The 25,469-nt window shown below is 36.3% G+C and overlaps 1 long non-coding RNA gene across 1 annotated transcript in view; it reads right to left on the bottom strand.

The window, feature by feature from the left end:
- Window positions 1-25,469, bottom strand: part of LOC139117240 (uncharacterized) — a 93,351-nt gene that overhangs the window by 27,998 nt on the left and 39,884 nt on the right. Inside the window, exon 3 of the long non-coding RNA XR_011548481.1 lies at window positions 11,646-11,775. This is a non-coding gene — a long non-coding RNA (uncharacterized lncRNA). The remainder of the gene's footprint in view (window positions 1-11,645; window positions 11,776-25,469) is intronic.

Genomic DNA, 25,469 nt, shown 5'->3' with positions numbered 1-25,469 from the left:
AATAATCAATGTATGGGGCGACAAGTTCCAATATCAACGTGATGAGCACTAGACTCAAAAGAAAATGGTTTAACGGCAAATGACATGCTTCACTTTGAATGGATAGAGACGAGTGACTGGGAAAAGTGTATCACATAGGTGACAAGAAACCATTATCGATAATATAATTTTGAAAGGCCATCAATCCACATGGTAGCTTTCAATATATGTGAAAGGGTTCGCTGTGGCGAGCAGTAACGTGATGTAGAAGTTATCAGGTTTTCAAGCAAATGGCGTCCCTCTTAAAAACATATTGTAATTGGAAGAGGGTAGTTACAGTGACAAACAGGTATCTTGATAAAGTAGAAATCGTAAGCCACTGAATGAGTGCGTGCTTGCGTATGTATGTATGTATGTATGTATGTATGTATGTATGTATGTATGTATGTATGTATGTATGTATGTATGTATGTATGTATGTATGTATGTATGTATGTATGTATGTATTTCTATGTATCTATCTATCCATCTATCTATCTATATATCTATCTACATATCTAGCTATCTAGCTATCTATCTATCTACGTGTACCATGTATATTTGCATAACCACGTACATGTACGATGGATATATTTCTTCACTCGCCTTGGTTAAAGATATGTTAGTGGATTTTCGTACCTTAAAGGGAAAAAGGTAATTTAATAAATGTCATCGTAGCGCTAAGTATAGAAGTATAGGGGTGTCAGTGAGAGGGTGATTTATGTTGGTGTTCTTTCTTAAATTGAAGGAAACAGTACGACCATACGCACTTTCCATTTACATGGGCACACTTATTCTAAAAGTGTTTCTTTCTATGACTCGGCAACTTTTGAACTGTTGAATGGTGCAGAAATAGTATGAGGTCATCGCTAATTACTTAACATTTAGGGATAATTTCAATAGTCTTTAAGCGAAATTCAGAAAAGGTCTGACTTCGAATTTCGCTTGCTATCCATTATCCAAGCTGGTATACGTCAGCGAAGTATTTTTACCATCAAGTGCCTAAGCAGAAACACATAAAGCATAAGTTTTCTTTGTTACTGCTACAAAGTTTTATCAGTTTTGTACAGTTTTTTATGTACTTTTCGTTGGTGACGATAAAAGTCGTACTAATCCTTCATTGTAGGTTTCTCGTGTTACAAATGAACCGAAAAGCAAAGTCTCATGTGATATATTCCGAAATAAGATATGGCTTAGCTTAGCTTCTTGACGTCAGTTCTGCTCTAAATAGGAATATTATCTTATCTGCCTCGGGGTTTTCAAAGAGCTGTGACACGAAATCCGGCTTCGTGGTTATACTTTGTGTCATTGCCACCTCAGGTTTGAGGAGGTACCCCTTCGCTCGAAATCGGTTACAACTAAGATGGTCTTCTTGCACGCGTTAATTCTCCAAATAAGGAATTCTTAGAATGAAATTTCTATATAACCTAACCGTCTTCCTGTGCAGATTGTTGACAGACATGGCCCGAGCTGAACACTTGGCATGCAATGGGGGCGCCACATATAGCGTGTACTTGGAAAGACTGCTTCACTACACACTGCTGTGCCACCAAATGCAACCCCAGTTTTGACGAGGACCGAATTTAGGAGTAAACACGGGTGATGACGTAAATGCGGTGTGGCAATTTATAAAATTACGGCGACAAAGTTCTCGATAAATGATCGATATTGGAAAAGAATTTTGTTCCGACCGTTGTTGCTAAATCTTCATTTGAACAAACTATAGATTAATGTTGCGGCGCGCTGAGGAAGGAAATCAATACTACCTGTGCCCTCGTGTCACTCGATTTTAGCTCAGCATGATGTACCATGAAGTCCTAATCATATTATTGCGTCATGAAGTGGAGAACGACAATGCATTGACGTCATCGAAGACGAGATGAATATTAGTACCGTAGTAGCAAGACCTTGCAAATATAGGCTGAAATGAAACTAAATTTAAGCATCTTTTCAACTTTTTAGGCATGAATGAAATTTCTATATAACCTAAAAGTTTACTTTGGCTTCTGTAGTCTTGCGCGTTTTATCTTGGTTATGGTCGACCACATTAAACTTTTATGACTCACTTAGGTGGCAAAATAAAGTTTCAAAATAAAAGAAACTTAGAGAGGGATCAAGGGACGTCACTCCAAATGGAGTGTCTTGACATAGCTTCGCGTAAATTCAAAACAAGTATGTTCAAATTTGGCAGCAACGAGCATGATCCGAACGTGAGGCCAAGCATTGCTGATTGGCGTTTCAGCATAAAATTTTAAAGGTTTATTTCATTCTAAAGTGCCGAAAAATTAGTCGCAAGAATTTCCATAGGGTGAACTTACTTTGTAATTAATGATTGATCCTTCTTGTGCAGTTCAAAAACAGCATTAGTGTCCCCTGCTCTCCATAGGACTGGGCATTCAAGGTCATAAAATCATCATTTCGCCATGCGAAACAGGGTTCTAGCTCTCATCAGATTTAGCTCCCTGGCATTATGCTCGCGTCTAGCACTGGACATTAGCTCGTGTTCTGGGAAATAAAAATCCATAATGGAAACGATGCGAACGTGATTTGACACGAAAACCGTAACCCGATAATGCTCCTTTTAGCCATTTTTAGAAATTTAATAACTCTACGGTGTCTGAAAACATTGCGTTATTGACGATATTCACAAAGCGGACTATTGAATCAGTTTAAACATTTCACGCCCGACCAGAGTCCATAGTATATGTTCTCAGTGTATATATTGGAATTAAAGGTTTTAAATTCTAAGCTCTTTTCATATTGATATCAACACCCGATACCCAGAAGCCGCTTTGGAACAACAAACAGAAATTTTATACATCACTGCTCTGCGGAAATTGGGAAGTGCTTGCAAACGAATGCGGTGTCCAATGGAGAATGCAATAGAATCACTAGATCTATAGAGATTAGTTCGGGCTTGTATCAGATTTCTCAGGAGATTTGTCGGAACACCGTATGGTAACTGAATCGAGTAATCGTTTGATGCGACAAAAGCGTTGAATGGGAAGACCTAAACTTGCAGAGAAAGAGAAACAACCTTTAAAAACACGTTACTTTGGTTTCAGTACATCTAACTTTCCGCGGTGAACGGTCCCTGAAGGTATGGATTCCTTTTACTAAATGTGTTCCATTACTTGGCAGTTAACCAAAAACAGTATATTTGCCATCATTTCGACAACGCATAAAGGCAATTTTATGAACAAATTGCACAATGATGCTTTCTTCAATAAAAAATCAACACTCTTACGTATCGAGTTTTGCACTGAGTGTGTTACGTGTACTTTTGCTCCGCTACATTTCCCAACACTTTCTCTCGCTTACATAACACTTCCTATGTCAAGTACACTTATACTGCATCGTGCTTGAACGGTAAGCTTAAGGTAGTATGCGCCTCGAAAGTTAAGGACTCAAACTTTTGCCCAAACTTTACTCCATGAAACATTCAACCATTCTCTTACCAAATCAAGAATAAAAATCGGGGGGTCACCGTGCAAATTTTTGTACCAGAGTAACAAATTACCTAACATTTACCGACATTTGAAATTCAAAATGGCCGCCATCCCTGTGTTAACTCTATGGGGAAAAATATAATTTCAGATTTTCAAAAAACTTAGACGGTGAAAACTTTTCTTACATAAAGAGCTTGGTAGATCAGAAGAGAATTGATAAAATTTGAAAGTCCGAATATCTGTCCCCGAGGCACGTTCTACCTTAAAACACCCTGCTTTTTGTCAGATAGAGCAATCATGACCGCGACTCCGAGAAAATCGCAACGAGTCTCCTCGTCAGAATCCATCTCATGCGTACATCTGTCTCAGCTACTTTGCTAAATTTATCATCGTACAAACTCGACCTCAGAATCGGATTCTCACTAAGGTCATTGACTTGATCGAACAGTCACCGAGGCAATCTGTTTGCGTTATCAATTTAAGTGTATGCCTGCCCATGGGATTTGAATACATCTAGGTGCATCAGCAGTTGGGTCTAAACCTTTGGCTATTTTTTCATAACCAGTACTGATGGCGAAGCATATCAAGCAGATCATGAATTTACAACGATTCTCTGTAGGGGTTGCCTCTTAACATGTGTTTTCGTACAGGATCTTAATCAAGGCCAAGTGTTATACAGCGAAACTGAAATTCGAGAATTGAAAAAAATGTCGTTTGTTATTAAAGGATGCTGGGCGCCATGATATTTAATATTATATTGATAGTTTGCCCGTCGAGGGTCAGGAGCTGTAACGTTTGGTGATTTTTGGTCATTTTTTTTTTCCAAATCAACCAAAGTTTCTGGTTCTACTCCCAAAAGCATTGTTGAGAAAATCAGTGTCGAGTTTGTCATCTCAGCCTGTACATGTGCAGATTGCATTGTTAAGTTGACAAGTGAATTTTGCTCCGGATTTAAATTCAAATGTCAATAAAACAGTGCGCGTGCACTGAATAGTGGATGTTTCAACATGCTTTAAAGGGTAGAACAAGAACTTGCAATTGACATACCAATCAAACATGGTGAGCAAATCATCGAAGTTGCATGCTATATACGTACTGACGGGAGTTGTTTGGGTATTCACAGTTACCCTGAAGATACTTGGATTGTCGGTCAACAGATGACTTGCAAAACCTGATGAAGGGACAGTTAATGATAACACGCCTTTCTAGAAAATATACACGCCATCGAAAATTTTGTGCATTTTTTCTGAGCAATGGTGTGCGCATTTTACGCACCTTTGATAGAGTCTATTTTAAAAGAGTAATCGTTCCGCCAGCGAATTAAAGCAACATTATCGATCAATTAAAGCGACTTGTTGTCCATGCCGAAATCATCCTAGTGGAAGTGTCACTGAAAAAAGTCTGACGGGTGAATACCTCAAGACTTTGCCATCTCTATAGCCCGCACTTTTTAATTAGATTCCTAAATTGCATTACTAAAATACGCCTCCTCAAAGAACATTTGTCAAATTATTTTTGGAAACCCTGCTATGCCATGTAAGTTATATTTACAACCATGGCGACTACCACTGCCAAAGATATCATCGAGTTTTAAAAAATCACACCTAATTAATTTATGAACCCTGTGACAAACTTTGCTGCATGATAAATGAACATGGTCTGGGGCAAGCGTGAGGCAAGTTTATCATGATTTAAATTAATATGTCTAATCTATACGGCTGGAAGGTAGATTTACAATATAGTATCTTACTTTTATCAGCACAAACATTGCTTGATTTACGACGCGACTGTTTGGCTTAAATCCCTTCGCAGAAACTACTTCTGTATTCAAGGAACGAAAAAAACATGGAATGTCAGCCAACATTGAGCAGACGACCTTACGCACTTTCTATCTACACTGTCTTTTTCTATGAAGTCATTTCATTGACATGATTGTGACAGGCGGCGCCGCATGAAGATTCCATTGCCGTAGCGCCGTATGACTTCTTGTTTCTATAGACATTAATATGGGATTCATTACATATGAATTTAAGGACACGTTAGTACACGGAAATCTGGTGAAAATGTGGAAATTTTTGCCTTTTCTGTTTGATTTAAACCTTCTTTTAAACATGTATACGTCATTCATCAGGATTCATATAAATGTATAGCATCACATCCATCCATCTATTCATCCACCCACCTATCTATCACCCTGCGTAGACAAATACATATATACACGAATACGCAAACTAACAGATAGATAGATAGATAGATAGATATATAGATACATAGATAGATACATACATACATACATACATACATACATACATACATACATACATACATACATACATACATACATACATACATACATACATACATACATACATACATACATACATACATACATACATACATACATACATTGATAGCATGCACTCGGCATGCATGCACGAGGAGAACACGTTAACATTGTGGATAAAGAGACGTTGCGAAGCATACCTATCAGGGAAATGTTATAAGAAGGACGTACACACGTTGTAATATACAGTTGCAACCATGATAGCATGCACTCGGCATTCCGCTCGATAAGAGTCGTCGTTCGGCTAATGAAAATAAGTCTGAGGCGCACTACAATGAGAGTGCGAACGTTTGCAGACGAATTCAGTGACAAATGGATACATGGTCTATGTCTGCTATGTGCGTGAATGGGAGTTTTGCTCTGAACACAATCACGGCCTATGTGAATTGAGTCACGACGGAGGTGTCAGAGACATCCGACTTGAACCGACGAGAAAATCCAATTGATGAAGGAATGGTTTTCGCAAGTTAACGATAACGGTTAAGTTTTGCCTCGCCGATGAATGATGACACAAAACGCATTCAGCAGCGATTAAAGCTCCATTCGCTTTTGTTCGTTTGTTTCTTGGAATGACTATAGCAGATCTGCACTTAAATCCACTGTGGAACTTTCCTCTACAGTCTACATTTGTACAGAAAGTACACGGAACGATTTCAATACATTACCTTGACAGTTGGGCATGTACGTAGACGTTACTTATGTACCGTTTTTGCCTGCATCAATAAATTTCCACATGAAAATAGGTGTTGTCTTTCTCGCATGACCCCAAAGGAACAAATCGTTCTTATGAGCCGGTGAACGTTTGCAGAAGAATTTTTGAAGTAATGTTTGCCATTCTTCTAAACGATAGACCATGGTATGTTAGCACTGGAACTATGGGAAGCTACGATTGAACACCTATATATCCCTGTATAAAGTTCATTGACATCGTATCTTTTTAGAAAATTTGCCCTAATGCTTTTCTTTAATGGTATCACCTACCGAACACTTTACACTATTCATTGTGGGCCACAGATGTTGGATGTTATCAATATTCAATGCGTCGTTTTTCGTACATTTATGAGAAATAACTTCCATTATAAGTGAAAACGTAGCCTGCTATTGATATCTCGAAATAACCCAAGAATTTTTCTGCCTCATCAACCTCTGGCTAGGCTTAGAAGGGAAGATAAAAATTCAATTTAAGTAGTTTCTGTGTCAAGTTGAGCCGAAGCATGCGTCTCTACGGCCCAATCTGACGAACACTGGCGAACGCAGTCTTTCGACCCGATATAAGGTAGGGTCGATGTCAGTGGTTTCGTGTGATATTGGTTTATCCTTGCCGCGGTTGTTACGAGACATCAATTCAGTAAGACCGCCTCATAAATATGAATTTTAATATAACTTCCGCCGCGTAAGTGTAATAAAGACAAGTGGATACACTTGAAATGTTTTTGTGTCTACGATTTGTGAGGTCGTTTGTCATATTCCCTTCTTACCCCGCTGATCAAATTACAGCGACTTAAATAGTAACCTTCAATGTTACCATGGAAACAGTTCGTCAAATCAGTGTCGTGGGTGCTTCAGAATATAGAAAGATACGGTATTAAACACTCTTCATGTCAATGGTAAACAGGGCGAAGAGAAATATATTGAAGTATATGGTCAAGTAGGCGAGAGACGAGTTGTTGAATATCTAAAGCTGTGTGCTTACGTACGTCGAATTCCGCCTTTCAAATTTCATGTAGACATAGAAAAGACGATCACCTGCAACTTAGACGCCGCATTCAATTGAAATGAATACTGATGATTGCTTCTCAGAGTGGCCTCTCCTCGCTTAGTGACTCTATTTCTTGCATTTCTAAGAGTTTGTAGGACTGGTCGTCAGGGAATTATAGACTCAAATTAGCATTACTTTGGTTCAAGTAATTTACTACTATTAATATGTGCATCCAAGCCAATTGAATTTAAAGGATTGCACGCTATATCTCTCGACGAGTGTGTACTTGGTCAGCGTCGGCCGTGTTGCCGTCGTGCACTTTTCTTAACACATGATTCAGCTTTCATTAAGAAATCATGTACGTTACGATTTTTCATGCGCCATTCGATGAAAGACGTCTGTGACAAAGTGACATCCGCCTAGCCGGTTTCAAGTTAGTTAAAAATGTATACTGCAGTTGAAGAACCCATTTTCGGCGCACATCGGTCGCTGTGACTCATGTAGATTTGAGAGAAGTGGCAGTTATTTCCTCGGCGGTATCCGACAGTTTCCCCCCCTATTTTATGTTATACTAAGCTGCAGCCCATTAGCAAGCTCCTGAAATATCTCTCGTTCAGAAACCTTGCAGATCACTGGGGATATCGTTACCTAGTTAGGATAACGTTACCTTAAAAATCGATAAAAGTAAATTGTCGAATGTACTTGTCGCGTGTACCCTACAACTGAGTAGCCATGAATTAATCAATAACTTTTACGGTTCACTCTTTGCAAATGGCCGACAGCTAATTCAACAAAACAAGAAAACGACACTTGTAATTCTCCTCTGTCACTATGGCGTGATCGAAAAACCTTTTATACGTTTCTATAGCGATAGAGTCCGTCTTTCATAAAGACATGGGAACTGTCTCGGTGGCGAAGGAGATCGTTAATTAGTACACTCACAACATGCTCACGTTTTATCAGCCACAATACTTCATCTGTGGTTGAAGCTTTGACAAAGTACTATAATGTTTTGCTTTTATGGTAGATGCCCGTCTTTGTATTTTGTGCTTTTAGCATTTGTACAATATTTGCTTTTGTATTTTATAATACTAAGACCCCTGTACAAATTAAGTTAAGCTAAGTAATTTTAAATGTAAATATTGTGCTTTTGCTCGTTTTATTGAAAGTTTATTACATTCGTAAAGCGTCCACATTGTGAATTGTATTTTTTTCTTAATGAATATCCAGGGATCCAGATATCTAAATATACTGTCTTTGAATTCGAATTTTTTCATGGTTTTACTTTGTATTTGAACACTGACAAAGTGCTTTAAATTAGGGTTCCAAGACAAGAAACTGACCTTTTTAATCTAACAATTCTCTAGTGGTTAATAAGCTCAAAACCCCCGTAAATTATATATTTTCTGAAAGCCTAGATATAGGGGAACATTTTGGTAACCACAGTGTCACCATTCTTTACATAACTATCACATGACAGGCAATTTGCATAACCTTTCAAAAATCGGTTTTCCCTATGTTTTGTCTCAATACTTCAAAATATCCGACTCAAACTTTCTGGAATGCAAGCTGTTACGACGCTCTTCCAAACTGTGTCTCAGAGTTTTTGTATCTCGCTTGGTTTTTTTGGAGCACAATTTTAAAGAAATAAACTAGCGTTAAATTCACCGCTCTGGAAGTTTTTTCTGGCATAAAATTGTTTAAGAACGTTTAAAAAAATTCTGAGACACACTTTGAAAGGTCCTAAGGACAGCTTGCACTCACACAAAAATTTCAGAGACACATCTCAAAGATTTGAAACACAACACAGGGAAAACTAATTTTGAAAGGTTATGCAAATTACCTGTCACGTGATAGTTATGTAAACAATGATGACACTATGGTAATCAAACTGTTTCTCTATATCTACGTTTTCCGAAAATATATAATATACGGGGGTTCTGAGCTTATTGACCGCTAGACAATTGTTAGCTTAAAAAGTCAGTTTCTTGTCTTGGAACCTTAAGTCACTACCACTGTATTCATTTTTCACAAATTAAATTTCATTCTCTATATGATTCAGAGCTTTATGTTCCCGTCTGCGGAATCTGTGTTGATCTGTCTCTGGATTGTTGCGTCCCATGTTCTATTTCCTCTAATTCGCCCGTCAGTTAATTTAGGTGCTGACAATATGACGTCACTAAAATGGCCTTAATAGAGAAGTTGACGATTCAAACGGGCACTCTGATTACAAAAGTGGCTTACTGGGACAATTGCGGCGCGCAGTCATTCGTCAATGGAGTTAGCTGATGTTCAAATTTATGCAACAATGGGTCAATTCATCGCTATTTCAGGCATTAAAGGTATCGAGTTTACTAGACTAATGGTCTCTTTGTTGTCAAAATGGGGCCATTAATGTGTTGCGTAAAGAAGTTAAAAGTCATGAATTTAGTCAGCAGAGTGCTCGAGATTCACAATTGTTCTTTGAATAACCACAACCTTTGCGGAGTCTAAAGAATTAAATAATTTAACGAGATCAATTAATATTATACTGTGAGTGGGCTGTACAACGGAAAATGCCCATTACACTGTTAAACTTTACTTGCAAAATTTGCGACGTTTCATCGCCATTAGTTTGGCACATCCACTGATTCAGTCTGACAACATTCATAAAATTTCTAAGACACAACAGGTCATATCTCATGCGGTACATTTTGCATTCAAGTCCGATGCCCCAAAGCCGTCTACATCTACAGAGCCTCGGCAGGCCAACGGGCAGACACAGCACGCGAGAATTCATTCCCTAGAATCATATGGCGGTAGAATTGTTAGAAAGAGCGATTTCGAGCATGTAGAGATTAGGACCGTAAAAGCAATATGAAAGCCACTAAAACTGTCTGTTTAATTTTTTTAATCTTAAGAACCATGATCAAGTTCATAACCATCGCTGATTTTGAGACCCATGCCAGCTTTGCATTGAAAAAAGCAAATGTTGTCGGTCTCATCGAGGTTTGAACATATGGCGGCAATGCAAGCAAATTGGCCGAGTATTTAAGGACTTATTACACCGGCAGTTGTAGTACACCTAGAAAGATGTACGACCTTAATAACATCTGAGTTCCTAAGGGTTGCCGACTGTGAACAGACTTTCCATGGCAGTATTTCATTAACTGTGCCTGCTTTTTACATCATAGACGTCGACGTGTACAAATTTTCCCTCCCACCTGGCTATATGTTTACAGCAAAGGGGGTAATCGGCACAACATTTTCATCGTCTGCTTGACTGTCTGTCTGTCTGTCTGTCAGTCCGTCTGTTTTTGTACGTATGTATGTAAGTTTATGATTATGTAAATGGCCGGTATTGGTTATTTGAACACGCTCATGAACAGGTAAAACCCGGGATTCCACTGAGTATGTGGACATTTCCTGACAATCAAACTGCAGAGCTTAACATCCTAATACGCACGTGTCACATGTCAATTGGTTCCGTACAGGTAAAAATTCGCATTAACTATGTGAATTATTGTGTTGTGTTAGAATAGACAGCAGAGATCGACGTCCTTTTCTACATACTGGACAATTGTTTTCAAAGCAACTGTTAGAAGGAAAGCATTAAGCAAGGAACGTTTATGCATCTTGCAACGTAGATATAAGCTTTAGGTGTGATTATGAATACAAAGGAGAGAATATGTCTACACGGGAGGGCAAATTCAAAATAAATTTCGTCCAGTATCACCATTGGAATATTTATTTCCACTTTGACCAGAGAAAGACACTTTACATTTTATACATACGTTGCATAACAATTATATGCAATTGAAAGTCTTAATGCAATGGTCTAAATGATTGATTCTAAATTCTAAATATCTTTTCTGAATCTTTCCATTCTAACGTCGATTGAGAATGAGATCACGCCGTCATCTTCCTCAGAAAATCCATTACAGGGTTATTTTTACAATTTGATGGTAAAGCCGACATGATATACGTATCAGACTTCAATCGAGTTTGCAATTGGATAGGTAATGCTATCTAAATTGAAGTAGGCATAAGCGATACGGCTATAGGAACGTTATTTTTGTAAGGGTTGGGTTGCGCCTTGCGAGAACGTTTGCGAGAGCAGCTAAGCTTGATCGGGTTTTTAGTTCATTGTACTCACGGCAAAGTCTGTGCACAGCAATGGAAACTGTCTTCTGGGGAGTAGCAGCAATACTTCAAATCATCTTCGTCGTGTGCTGTCGGACATGATTCCATGGGATAGTCTTCGGGACAGTCGTACGCCAAACATTCTGCCATAACGGAAAAAATTAAAATGTATGAAAAGAGCAGCTTACACAGATGCAGCGATGGCTAAGTGGAGGAGGGATCGAGGTATCTTTCTGTTACTTCAGGCTTGCATCGGTGAAAACTGTTGCATCATTCTAAATTTAAACATTGAATTTCTTTAAAAAGGCTCATTTCTTTACAGAAATATCAGTTACGTCCTACTCAAACAAGCCATTTGCTCACGCTTATTTTCTTGCTTGACACTAAATACGATGCTGCAGTTGTTACCTAATCATCTTACAGTGACCAACTGGACTTTGACCTAAACACGCTACATGAGAGCAAGCTCTTTCTACATTATACTGTTTTTTGATGAAAACATTGAAAGACCTTTATTTATTCGGTGGAACATCAGAGTAATCCTTATTTCATATTCTATTTCATTTTTGCTACTGGTTTTTTATTTGTTTTTAGATTGATTGGTTGATGGATGGATGGGTGGATGGATGTGCAAGGGGCTTGAATTGGTAGATGGATGAATGGGTGGTGGGTGAGTGGAGAGATGGATGGATTGATTGATGATGTATGAATGGATGGATGGGTGGATGGGTGGATGTGCAAGGGGCTTGAATGGTAGATGGATGGATGGATGGATGGATGGGTGGATGGGTGGGTTGGTGAGTGGATAGATGGATGGATGGATGGATGGATGGATGGATGGATGGATGGATGGATGGATGGATGGATGGATGGATGGATGGATTGGTGGGTGGGTGTGTAAGGAGCTGGATTGGTGTATGGATGGATGGATGGATGGATGGATGTTATGTGAGGATGTTATGCAAGCTTCCAAGACTACGCAATGTCATTGATGAGTCGTTAGATAATTTTCAAGTTACCTAAAATGCGATTTGAAAAAGCTCGGACATAAAATGTTCACAAATAATGTAGCCATGCTGTCTCCGCTTGTAAAGACATGTTATGTGCGCTTTAGGACACAAGATACTTGAGATTACTTGGCCCTGAAAGAGCTATATCAGCAACGATAGCGAATAACGTTTTATGCTTCATCAATGCAGCCTGCCTTTAGTGGAAATTTATACAGTATTGCCTGTGTGCACTCGACGACAAAATATACTCACTGAAGGAATAAAGGGCGGCACACTGACTATTTCCTTAAGTTTATTGGCAACGGCGAGAGGAAAGCAAACAAATTAACGGGCGAGGCTAATTCGAGAAAATTTGCTTTCCATTCACCTAAGCCCATGATTTAACCGTAGTGGCCAGCGCAGAGCCCTTTATTTCTATCATATAACAAACACATCGACGAGAGTCTAAATTTTTTTGCGAAACGTTTGTGTAACAGAGACTGGTTTGTCCAAAACGTGAACTAGCGATGGGAAGTGTCTAAATATCACATGTGGGAAACAGTGTTATAGTAATTATATATTCGACATGGAATGCAGTCGTCGAATGCGTATTGTAACGTTGAAAGAGTGGAAATTAAATTTTGTCAGTCAATAAGCACTCCCTAATACTCAAATGGTAGAATATCAGTTAACTCTTACAACGGTCGTTGTAATAACGGATAACGAGGCCGACACGCTCTCCTGTAGGGGTATTGCAGAATCTTTATAGTCCGTGGGCTAGAGGGGGTCTACGTGCACCCCTCCCACAGGATAACAAACCTGTATTTTTCAGAAGCCTTGGGATCCCTAGAATACGAAATGGAATTTTAACAGAAAAAATATAGGGACGCAATAGCTGTTATGGTCATGTTTTGAAGGGTACCGCAAAATCACGATTTTCCAACCCAAATGCATTTTCGTCAAATCTGTCTTCTTGTAAGTCATCTGCTGAGCTCATTTTTGACATAACCTCACTTATTTGGTATCATTAGAAAGGCAATTTATTCCTCTTTAAGATGACATATTGCACTATGCAATATCTTCTACAGTTTTTGTCAAATATAACCAAAACTTACCCTTACCCAAAATTTAACATTACAAATTACAGAAAATCTCAAATTCTACCATTTTTTAGCTAGGCATAATAAAAAATGCAATGATTTGTCTGAAATCTGTTTTATTTGATACAAGGACATGTCAGAATTATGAAATAGACTTTTAACAGAAAAAATATTGGGAATCTACAGCTGTAACAGTCATATTTTGAAGGGTACCGCAAAATCATAGTGTTGCAGATTTGCATGCATTTTTGTTAAAACTGTCTTCCTATAAGTTATCTGCTGAGCTTGTTTTTGAATATAACCTGGCTTGTTAGGTATCATTAGAAAGATAATTTACTAATCTTTAGAATGACATATTGTAACATGCAATATCTTCTATAGTTTTCATGATATATAACCATAACTTACCCCATACCCCAAAGTTTACATTGAAAATTTCAGTCATAGCTAAAACCAAATTCTACCATTTTTTTAGCTTGACACAAAAAATCTGGCCGTTTTTGCTATTAAATCTATTCTATTTGATACAGGGACATGTCAAAAATATGAAATAGACTTTTAACAGAAAAAATATTGGGAATCTACAGCTGTAACAGTCATATTTTGAAGGGTACCGCAAAATCATAGTGTAGCAGATTTGCATGCATTTTTGTTAAAACTGTCTTCTATAAGTTATCTGCTGAGCTTGTTTTTGAATATAACCTGGCTTGTTAGGTATCATTAGAAAGATAATTAACTAATCTTTAGAATGACATATTGTAACATGCAATATCTTCTATAGTTTTCATGATATATAACCAAAACTTACCCCATACCCCAAAGTTTACATTGAAAATTTCAGTCATAGCTAAAACCAAATTCTACCATTTTTTAGCTTGACACAAAAAATCTGGCCGGTTTTGCTATTAAATCTATTTTATTTGTTACAGGGACATGTCAAAAATATGAAATAGACTTTTAACAGAAAAATATTTGAGAATCTAAATCTGTAACAGTCATATTTTGAAGGGTACCGCAAAATCATAGTGTAGCAGATTTGCATGCATTTTTGTTAAATTTGTCTTCTTATAAGTTATCTGCTGAGCTTGTTTTTGAATATAACCTGGCTTGTTAGGTATCATTAGAAAGATAATTAACTAATCTTTAGAATGACATATTGTAACATGCAATATCTTCTATAGTTTTCATGATATATAACCAAAACTTACCCCATACCCCAAAGTTTACATTGAAAATTTCAGTCATAGCTAAAACCAAATTCTACCATTTTTTTACCTAGACATATAAAATCTGGCCGTTTTTGCTATTAAATCTATTTTATTTGGTACAGGAACATGTAAGAAATATGAAATAGACTTTAAACAGAAAGAATATTGGGCTTCTATGGCTTTAACAGGCATATTCTGTGGAGTACTGCAAAATCACAGCAGTGCAGACTCATATGTGTTTTGTTAACTTTGTCCTATTGTAGGTCATCTGCTGCGCTTATTTTATCACATAACCATGTTTATTTGGTACCATTGAAAGCTAATTAACTACGTTTTAAATGACATATTGTTATATGCCATATCTTATATAGTTTTCATGGCATATGACGAAAACTTACCCCATACCACAAAGTTTATATCGAAAATTACTTTCGTAGCTAAACCAAATTCTACCAATTTTCTAGCTAGACATAACAAATAAGGCAATGCTTTATATGAAATCTTTTTATTTGGTATGGGGAAATGTCAGAAATATGAAATAGACTTTTAGCAGAAAATATATTGGGACTCTACAACTGTAACAGTCATATTTTGATAGGGTCTCGCAAAATCACAGTATTGCCAACTCGCTTGCTTTTCTGTTAAATCGGTCTTCTTAAAAGTCATCTGCTGAGCTTGATTGTTGACATAACCTGGCTTGTTAGGTATCAATAGAAAGGTAATTTACTAGTTTTTAAAATGACATATTGTAATATGCAACGTCTTGTTTAGGTTTCATGAAATAGGACCAAAGCTTACCCCATACCCCAAGGTTTACACAGCAAATTACTGCAAATCTGAAACTCTACCTTTTTTACAATTTATTAACTTTATATACCAAAGGCAATGCTTGTATGCATTGTATGAAATATTTTTTTTGTTAATAAAGTATTTTAAAAATATGAAATTAACTTTTAACAGGAACATAATATGATTTTGTAGCCTTTTGGATCATATTTGGAAGGGTACCCAGGTATCAGGGCAAATTTGCCGAAACACATACATTTGCAATATATGGGTTCCCCCTCCAAAAATGATCCAAATGGCTACTAAATTGTATCATCTTCCCGTTAAAAGTTAATTTTATACTTGTGACATACTTTTGTAACAAATAAATCAGATTTTAAACAGAATTGCCTTTTGTATTATGTGCAGCAAAAAATGGTAGAATTTAAGATAAGCTGTAATTTGCGATTTGAACTTTTTGGGTATGGGTAAAGTTTGACCATATTCCAGGAAAACTATGAATGACATTGTATATTACAATATGTCATCTTAAAGAAGAATAAATTTCCCTACTTATGATACCTCACAAGCCAGGTTGTGTCGCAAAATAAGTTCAGCAGATGACTTACAAGAAGAAGAATTTAACAAAAAAGGTGCCAGTTTGCGGTACTGCGATTTTGCATTTCCCTTCCAAATATGGCTGTTACAACAATACAGTCCAAATATTTTTTCTGTTAAAAGTCTATTTCATATTTCTGACATGACCCAGTACCATATACTACAGATTTAATACCGAAAAAGAGCTATTTTTATCATGTCTAGCTAAAAATTCACGGAATTTGATCACGTTATCTATGACAATACTTTCAATATAAACCTTGGGGTATGGGGTATGTTTTGGTCATATTCCATGAAAACTATACAAGATATTGCCTGTTACAATATGTCGTTGTAAAGACTATTTAATTACTTTTTCAATGATACTATACAAACCCGGTTATAATCAATAACAAGCTCATTAGACGACTTATAAGATGACAGATTTAACAAAAACACATGCGAATCAGGAATACTGAGATTTTGCTGTACCCTTCAAAATACAGCTGTTACAGCTATAGAATCCCAATATTTTTTCTGTTAAAAGTTCATTTCATATTTCTGATATGGCCAAGTACAAAATAAAACAGATTTCATACAAAACATTGCCTAATTTTTTATGTCTGCGTAAAAAATTGCTTGAATTTGACATTAGCATGACAGTAGTTTTCGATGTAAATTTTGGGGTATGGGGTAAGTTTTGGTCATATTTCATAAAAATTTGTACAAGATATTGCATGTTACAATATGTCTTTTTAAAGATTAGTAAATAATCTTACTAATGATACCTAACAAGCCAGGTTATATTCAAAAACAACCTCAGCAGTTGACTTAAAAGACCATAGATTCAACAAAAATGCACGCAAGTCCGGAATACTGAGATTTTGCGGTACCCTTCAAATTTGACTGTTACAACTACAGAATTCCAATCTTTTTTCTGTTAAAAGTCTATTTTATATTTTTGACATGACCCATTACCGAATGAAATAGATTTCATACAAATAAATGCCGGAATTTATATGTCTAGGTAAAGAAAATGGTAGAATTTGATTTTAGCTATGACTGCAATTTTCAATGTAAACTTTGGGGTATGGGGTAAGTTATGGTTATATATCATGAAAACTATAGAAGATATTGCATGTTACGATATGTCATTCTAAAGATTAGTTAATTATCTTTCTAATGATACCTAACAAGCCAGGTTATATTCAAAAACAACCTCAGCAGATAACTTATAAGAAGACAAATTTAACAAAAATGCATGCAAATCTGCTGCACTATGATTCCGGGTACCCTTCAAATATGACTGTTACAGCTGTAGATTCTCAATATTTTTGCTGTTAAAAGTTTATTTCATATTTCTTACATGTCCCTATAACAATAGAATAGATTTAATAGCAAACCGGCAAGATTTTTTGTGTCAAGCTAAAAAAATGGTAGAATTTTGTTTTAGCTATGACTGAATTTTCAATGTAAACTTTGGGTATGGGGTAAGTTTTGGTTATATATCATGAAAACTATAGAAGATATTGCATGTTACAATATGTCATTCTAAAGATTAGTTAATTATCTTTCTAATGATACCTAACAAGCCAGGTTATATTCAAAAACAACCTCAGCAGATAACTTATAAGAAGACAGGTTTAACAAAAATGCATGCAAATCTGCTACACTATGATTTTGCGGTACCCTTCAAAATATGACTGTTACAGATGTAGATTCCCAATACTTTTTCTGTTAAAAGTCTATTTCATATTTCTTACATGTCCCTGTATCAAATAAAATAGTTTAATAGCAAAAAGGCCAGATTTTTTGTGTCAAGCTAAAAAATGGTAGAATTTGGTTTTAGCTATGACTGAAATTTTCAATGTAAACTTTGGGGTATGGGGTAAGTTTTGGTTATATATCATGAAAATTATAGAAGATATTGCATGTTACAATATGTCATTCTAAAGATTAGTAAATTATCTTTCTAATGATACCTAACAAGCCAGGTTATATTCAAAAACAAGCTCAGCAGATAACTTATAGGAAGACAGTTTTAACAAAAATGCATGCAAATCTGCAACACTATGATTTTGCGGTACCCTTCAAAATATGACTGTTACAGCTGTAGATTCCCAATATTTTTTCTGTTAAAAGTCTATTTCATATTTCTGACATGTCCCTGTATCAAATAAAACAGATTTCAGACAAATCATTGCATTTTTTATTTTGCCTAGCTAAAAAATTGGTAGAATTTGAGATTTTCTGTAATTTGTAATGTTAAACTTTGGGGTATGGGGTAAATTTTGGTCATATTTCACAAAAACTGTAGAAGATATTGCATAGTGCAATATGTCATCTTAAAGAGAATAAATTGCCTTTCTAATGATACCAAATAAGTGAGGTTATGTCAAAAATGAGCTCAGCACATGACTTACAAGAAGACAGATTTGACGAAAATGCATTTGCTTGGAAAATCGTGATTTTGCGGTACCCTTCAAAACATGACCATAACAGCTATTGCGTCCCTATATTTTTTCTGTTAAAATTCCATTTCGTATTCTAGGGATCCCAAGGGTTCTGAAAATACGGGTTTGTTATCCTGTGGGAGGGGTGCACGTAGACCCCCTCTAGCCACGGACTATTAATCGTGCAGTCGGCAAAGTGCTCGAAACATACACTGCAATGATATACACGTTGTAAAGTTTAATGTAACTCGCGGTGAAACGTCTGCAGGTGGCTTTAAAAGTAATATCTATAGTGGAGTGCAGGTTTCTCTGGACATTCGCTTTTCACGAAAAATGTAGAACAGTCAACGATACCTGGTACACCAGTATGGAAAAGTGCACACTAGTCAACATAATGAAAATAAGCATCAATTAGACAATGCCTCCGTCCTTATAATATTTATTGGCCAAACAACCCATTAAAATCCCGCAAACGGGGTCACTCATTTCGCCATTATTATTATATTTTAAACCCGACATGAACGTTTCACAAATATAATTTTGAACAAAGTGGCGACTGAGCATAAGATTTTGTGGTACTGCAAACACGCATGAGGATGGATGGATGGATGGATGAATGGATGGATAGATAGGTAGAGAGAAAAAGAAAGATAGGCAGACACACGTGTATAAATATAAATATAAATATATATATATATATATATATATATATATATATATATATATATATATGGATGGATAGATAGGTAGAGAGAAAAAGAAAGATAGGCAGACACACGTGTATAAATATAAATATCAATACAGTCAGGCATTCATCTATACATACATACATTTTACGTTTTACAATTTTAAGAATATAGCCGTCATTCATCACGGTTCCTGTATATACTTATCGTATCACATCCATCCATTAATCCATCCATCACCCAACGTAGATACACATATAGATACACGGATAGGTAGATACATACATACATACATACATACATACATACATACATACATACATACATACAATAAAATAAACTTATTTTATGCCTTTTCAACAATATTATACTGTCCCCACTCACTGAGAACTATTACCGTTGAAGTGATTAGGAAAATGATGCGCAGTAAGTGATGCTCTCTTAATTGTTTTCATCAAGGAATAAATAACTTATTGCATCACACCTCTGTAAAAGTTGTTAGGCAGAAAATCGACAGAAAATATGGCGTTGGCAATGCAATATAAGTTAAACTGACTAGTATGATGTTTATGCGAAATGCTTGGGATATTTTTGATTCATTTACTCTCGCTTCAAAGACTAGAGTTAATATACAGTGTATGTTAATACAGGTGATGTCACTTTTCTCTTTACCGGAGGTTTTCCCAGGAAATTAAAGCAAAACGATGTAAAAAGCTCCCTCGACGCCTGTGCTGGCCAAAGGGCTCTCTCCTCTTCTTCTTTGATTGACCTTCTACAAAAGGGTGAGAGTTTCATGTAAATGCACAAATTGAAACAACGCACAGTGTTGTGATGCCAGACTCTAAATGTGATCTGGTGGCATTTCTTTCGCCGAAATCCGTCAGGTTATCGCAGTCTGCATGAGTATATTTTTAATCATGGGAGTAGACAGCCTAACACGTTTACTAACGGTTAGAATTCCTTGATATGTACCATGTTTTGACAGTTATCTTTTAACCAGATGTGAAGTGAAACTCCTGCCCAGCTTTTCTGTGTGTATTGAAGATAGTTGTCTGCCAATGGACCCTTTTGCTTTTCCACGCAATATACCTAAGATTATGATAAATATCAGGAGCACGGGGTATCAGATTTGATGTAGCTATTCCTCGGTAAGAATTAGTAAATTTGATGCAGTCATTACCGTGAAACAAAGTCAAAATTTTAAAAGCTTGTTAAACATGTAAATTGTCACTCCTTTATTAATATACGGGAATATGCCTTCAGGTTTACTCACATGTTCAATAACTGTACCAAGTTTTATCAAAGTTGGCTCCGTCACCATTAAGGTAGAATGCGCCTCAGGGACAGATATTCGGACTCTCAAACTTTTACAATTCTTTTCTGATCTATCATTTGTGGGGGTTCATTTTAAAGCTCTTTAAAATGAACTGTTTTAAATTTTCGAAAATTGAAAATTTTATTTTTCTTTATACACCGGAATGGCGGTCATATTGAATTTCAAACATCGGTAATGGGTAATTTATTTCCTCTGTATCAAAATTTGCACGGTGACCCCCGATTTTTATTCTTGATTTTGAAAGTGAAGAGGTATTAAGAGAAGTTTGAGCAAAAGTTAAGGTCTTTCACTTTTCGAGGCGCATACTACCTTAATGCGTACTTTCAAGTGAAAGCCTCGTTATTATGAAATAAGCTGACGTGGAACCACTACATCTCTTTCACTACTGTCATTTTGGTAGCTTAATTATATGTGACACGTTTCATCAACTTTGGTGAAATCCTTCTTTGCCTATACTGTGAAGTTTGCTAAACATCCAAATTTAGTAATATCATTCATATGGAACTGCTAAATGACCTCTCTTTAATGTGTGAACACACTATAAAAAGAAGCGAAAGCTCTTGGTGTGAGAAAAAAAATTGACTGTTTTAAATTTTCGAAAATTTAAAATTTATTTTTCTTCATACACCGGAATGGCGGCCATATTGAATTTTAAACATCGGTAATGGGTAATTTATTTCTTCTGTATCAAAATTTGCACGGTGACCCCCGATTTTTATTCTTGATTTTGAAAGTGAATAGGTATTAAGAGAAGTTTGAGCGAAAGTTAAGGTCTTTCACTTTTTCATTCATTCATTTTTATTGCCATATTATTATGCATCAAATACACATCTAATGCCACAAAAAGGCAATGAGAAAAAGAGAATTTGCAAATGGTACATTGGCAATATGGAGCTAGAAATATATGATTTACGCTAGTCAAGCCTAGCCCCGCTTACTCAGTAATATATTACTTTATTAAGCATGTTAGTCTACTGTCTGGTGAATGGTGAAAACTCTTGTATAAAGAAAGAAGGAAAAACAAAATACATAGTCTGTCATTCTATACGACTTGCCTTAACTCTTGGTTGAAATAATAAACTTAATTTGTACCAAGATATTCTTGTAGAAGGTGATCTTTCAGGTCCCTTATGAACTTCCACCTGGAAGTTAAGGATTTGATACGATTCGGTAAAGTGTTCCATAATTTCGCACCTGTGTAGGATATTGAGGATTGACCTGCAGAAGTAAACATTCTAGGGAGTACTATAGTCATGGCTGACTGTTGACGTGTATCATAGCAGTGATCTACAACTTGGAAGTAATCTGATAGTGGATGGGGTACATTTTGATGATGTAAATCAAACATGAAAGTACAGACAAGTAATTTATAAAGCTTATTAACATCTAAAAATACGTAATTCATAAAACAAAGGTGAAGATGGCGCTCTGAATTCAGAAAATGTGATACATCTCATGCACATTTTTTGCGTAATGTAAATTTGTTTTAGATATGATGAAAACGTAGTTCCCAAACTTCTAGGCCATACGTAATATATGGTTGGATAAATGACTTGTACAACAACAGTAGAATACTTTTCGGTACAAAATTCTTAATCTAAACAGTATACCAGCTTTCCTCTTAATTACTTCATTTGCCTCGGTAATATGTGGTTTCCATACTAAGGTATTCATCAATAATAACCCAAACAAATGACGCTTGATGACACCGAATCAAAGGTTGATTTTTCACACACAATTCATCATATAAATACACGGTTCTACGTTTTTGATGGAAAACTACATAGTTTGTCTTATTGATATTTATAGTAAGCCTATTTGCATCGCACCAACGTGTGACATTGTTTAAGTGGTGTCCTACTAGTGACAGGTCAATGTGATCAATGTCTTTACAATAACTATGAAAAATGTTTGAGTCATCTGCAAAAAGACGAAAATCGAAAAAATCAGATGAATTCTGAAGGTCATTAATATAAATCAGAAAAGGTGTGGGACCAAGTATTGACCCCTGAGGAACTCTACAGGTGACAGTCAACTTGTCAGCATTGATACCATCAACACACACATATTGAGATCTTTGATTTAAGTAGTCTGTAAACCAGAGTAAAGGATTTCCCTCACGCCATAATGTTGAAGTTTTTCTAAAACAATATGATGATCGATAGTGTCAAATGCCTTAGAAAAATCTAAGAATATACCAATTGTAATATTTCCACGATCAATTTGACACGTCAAATCATTCAGTAAATTAATAAGAGAAAGCTTTGCACTGTGTTTCTCTCGAAAACCATACTGATGCTTATACAGAAGATTGTACTTGTTTAAATAATTCACCAACCGATTATTTACAACCTTTTCAAGAATTTTGCTTATAAGAGGTAACACTGAAATAGGACGATAATTTCCTGGATTCTCTTTAGAACCCTTTTTGAAGATCGGTACAACTCTTGCCAACTTGAGAGCATTGGGAAATTTCGCTGTTGCAAATGACAAATTGAAAATGTGGCAGAGAGGACCAGCAATATATTCAGCTGCGTTCACTACTAGCTTCGCAGAGATGTTATCATAACCAGAAGCCTTTTTCATATCAATCCTTTCAATAAGTTGAGAACCTCACATTCTGTTGTTGGATAAAGGAAAAAAGAGAATGAAACTGAAAGAGAAAATCCAAATACGATGTCTTAGAAGAATCAATTTTGCTAGCTACAGTAGGTCCAACGTTTGTGAAAAATCATTAAAACATATATCAAGATACCTTCAGTGTTTCTATACGTTAAAGCTGTACCATCATCTGCATTAATAGTGATATGGTCAGGTAAACATGTGTTCGGCTTCCGTTTGTGAGAGCAAAGTACATCATTAAATATTCCAGGTTGTCTTTCAATTGTTATGATTTTCCCAGAAAGGGAGCATAATAGTCTCGTTTTGCTGTCCTTAAGATGGTTGTTAGTAAATTTCTATAACGCTTATATTGTGTAACTTTGTCAGAATCATAACCTGATTTCATAACCTCTCAAAATAAATAATGCTTTTGTTAATTGAATTCTTCATTGACTATAGTTATCCAAGGTTTGCGTTTCAACACTATTTCATTGAAAGTGTGACGATTGGAGCATGCCTATCACAGCATTGTTTAAAAATTGAAACAAAGGTACAATAAGCTTCATTTACATCATCTACACAATCATAAACTTCATTCCATGGTTGTCTTGAAAGATCTTGTCTAAATTCGTCAGGAGAGAATTCCTGTAACTTCTGTAAGATACTGTCCCTTTCATTGAGGTAGTAGTAAAAGATTCATAAAAATTGCAAAGACAGGTAAATGGTCTGAAATATCTGCAGCAATAGTACCCGATAAAATTTGACAATTATTAATATTCGAATATATATGATCAATAATACTTTTAGAGGTTTCAGTAATATGAGTAGGCACCCGTATAAGTTGTTTCAAATTTTCGAGGCGCATACTACCTTAATGCGTACTTTCAAGTGAAAGCCTCGTTATTATGAAATAATTTGACATGGAACCACTACATGTCTTTCACTACTGTCATTTTGGTGGCTTAATTATATGTGACACGTTTCATCAACTTGGTGAAATCCTTCTTTGCCTATACTGTGAAGTTTTGCTAAACATCCAAATTTAGTAATATCATTCATATGGAACTGCTAAATGACCTCTCTTGAATGTGTGAACACACGATTACAAGAAGTGAGCTGAAAATGCTCACACGTTTTCGTATATATTGCCGTTGTCTGAAATTAAAACTTTTCACTGCACCATTTCCATAAGTTTGCAATTTCATGCAATTTTATGACAATAGCTCACAATTGCTCATTATTCTTCTTTCTTGTTTAGCAATTTATCTTCCTGATATCGCCAGATTACAGTCTCTTAGACTTCTACGTTTTACAAACTTTTCTGATATCGATAACTTTAATGTCGTACAAGATACATATACCACAACCTAATCACTTCTAGCGGTTTCGGAGCTATTGTTTTGTGCCAAATTTCAGATCAACCCACCAGCCGTTTTTGAGATATAGATTTGCATGTGCAGACGTATAGACACACAGACAGATATCTGTACGACATTAGTTCGCACGTGAGCGAATGCGTGAGCTAAATATGGCATGTGTCTACATTGTCGACAGTATACAAAGTTAAGTCTTTGTAGTTTAGTGCGCAAAATCGTCAAATAAAGAAGTAACGCCGATGCCGATATCAAATTTTTCAAGTGGTGTCTAGCCTATAGCTGTTCCATTTGCTACGAATGTTAACGTCAGAACTCTGTTGATTACGTCCTCACACTTGTTTATCGTCTTCGAGCTAAAACCAAGGTAGACACAAGGCTATGATTACGATAATAACGTAGAAAATAGACATCGAAAATCATTTAAGAAACGGTTCGATACATAATCGCTGTAACGGGAGATGCGGCGCAACTGGTGAAATATCGGCTTCGATTTCACACGAGCCGATAGGATGACACCCGTCAGGGTTCCTCTGTTCTTCGACTTCAAGCAGCGTAATGGGAATTCTGATTGATCCTGACGTGTGAAGGTAAGATGCCGTAAGGTCACGCAACGTATATTTGATCTCATCTCGGCGCCAGAAATTTAGATCTGGCAGAAACGACCGGCATACCGAGAGAGAAAGATTACCGGAGGACGGGTGACGATAATTTAGCATATCTCTTGTG

The sequence above is a fragment of the Ptychodera flava genome, chromosome 18 (genome assembly GCF_041260155.1).
Source record: "Ptychodera flava strain L36383 chromosome 18, AS_Pfla_20210202, whole genome shotgun sequence".
NCBI classification, from domain to species: Eukaryota; Metazoa; Hemichordata; class Enteropneusta; family Ptychoderidae; genus Ptychodera; species Ptychodera flava.
The sequence above is the reverse complement of the archived record's forward strand: the minus strand, read 5'-3'. Positions and strand labels throughout refer to the sequence as shown.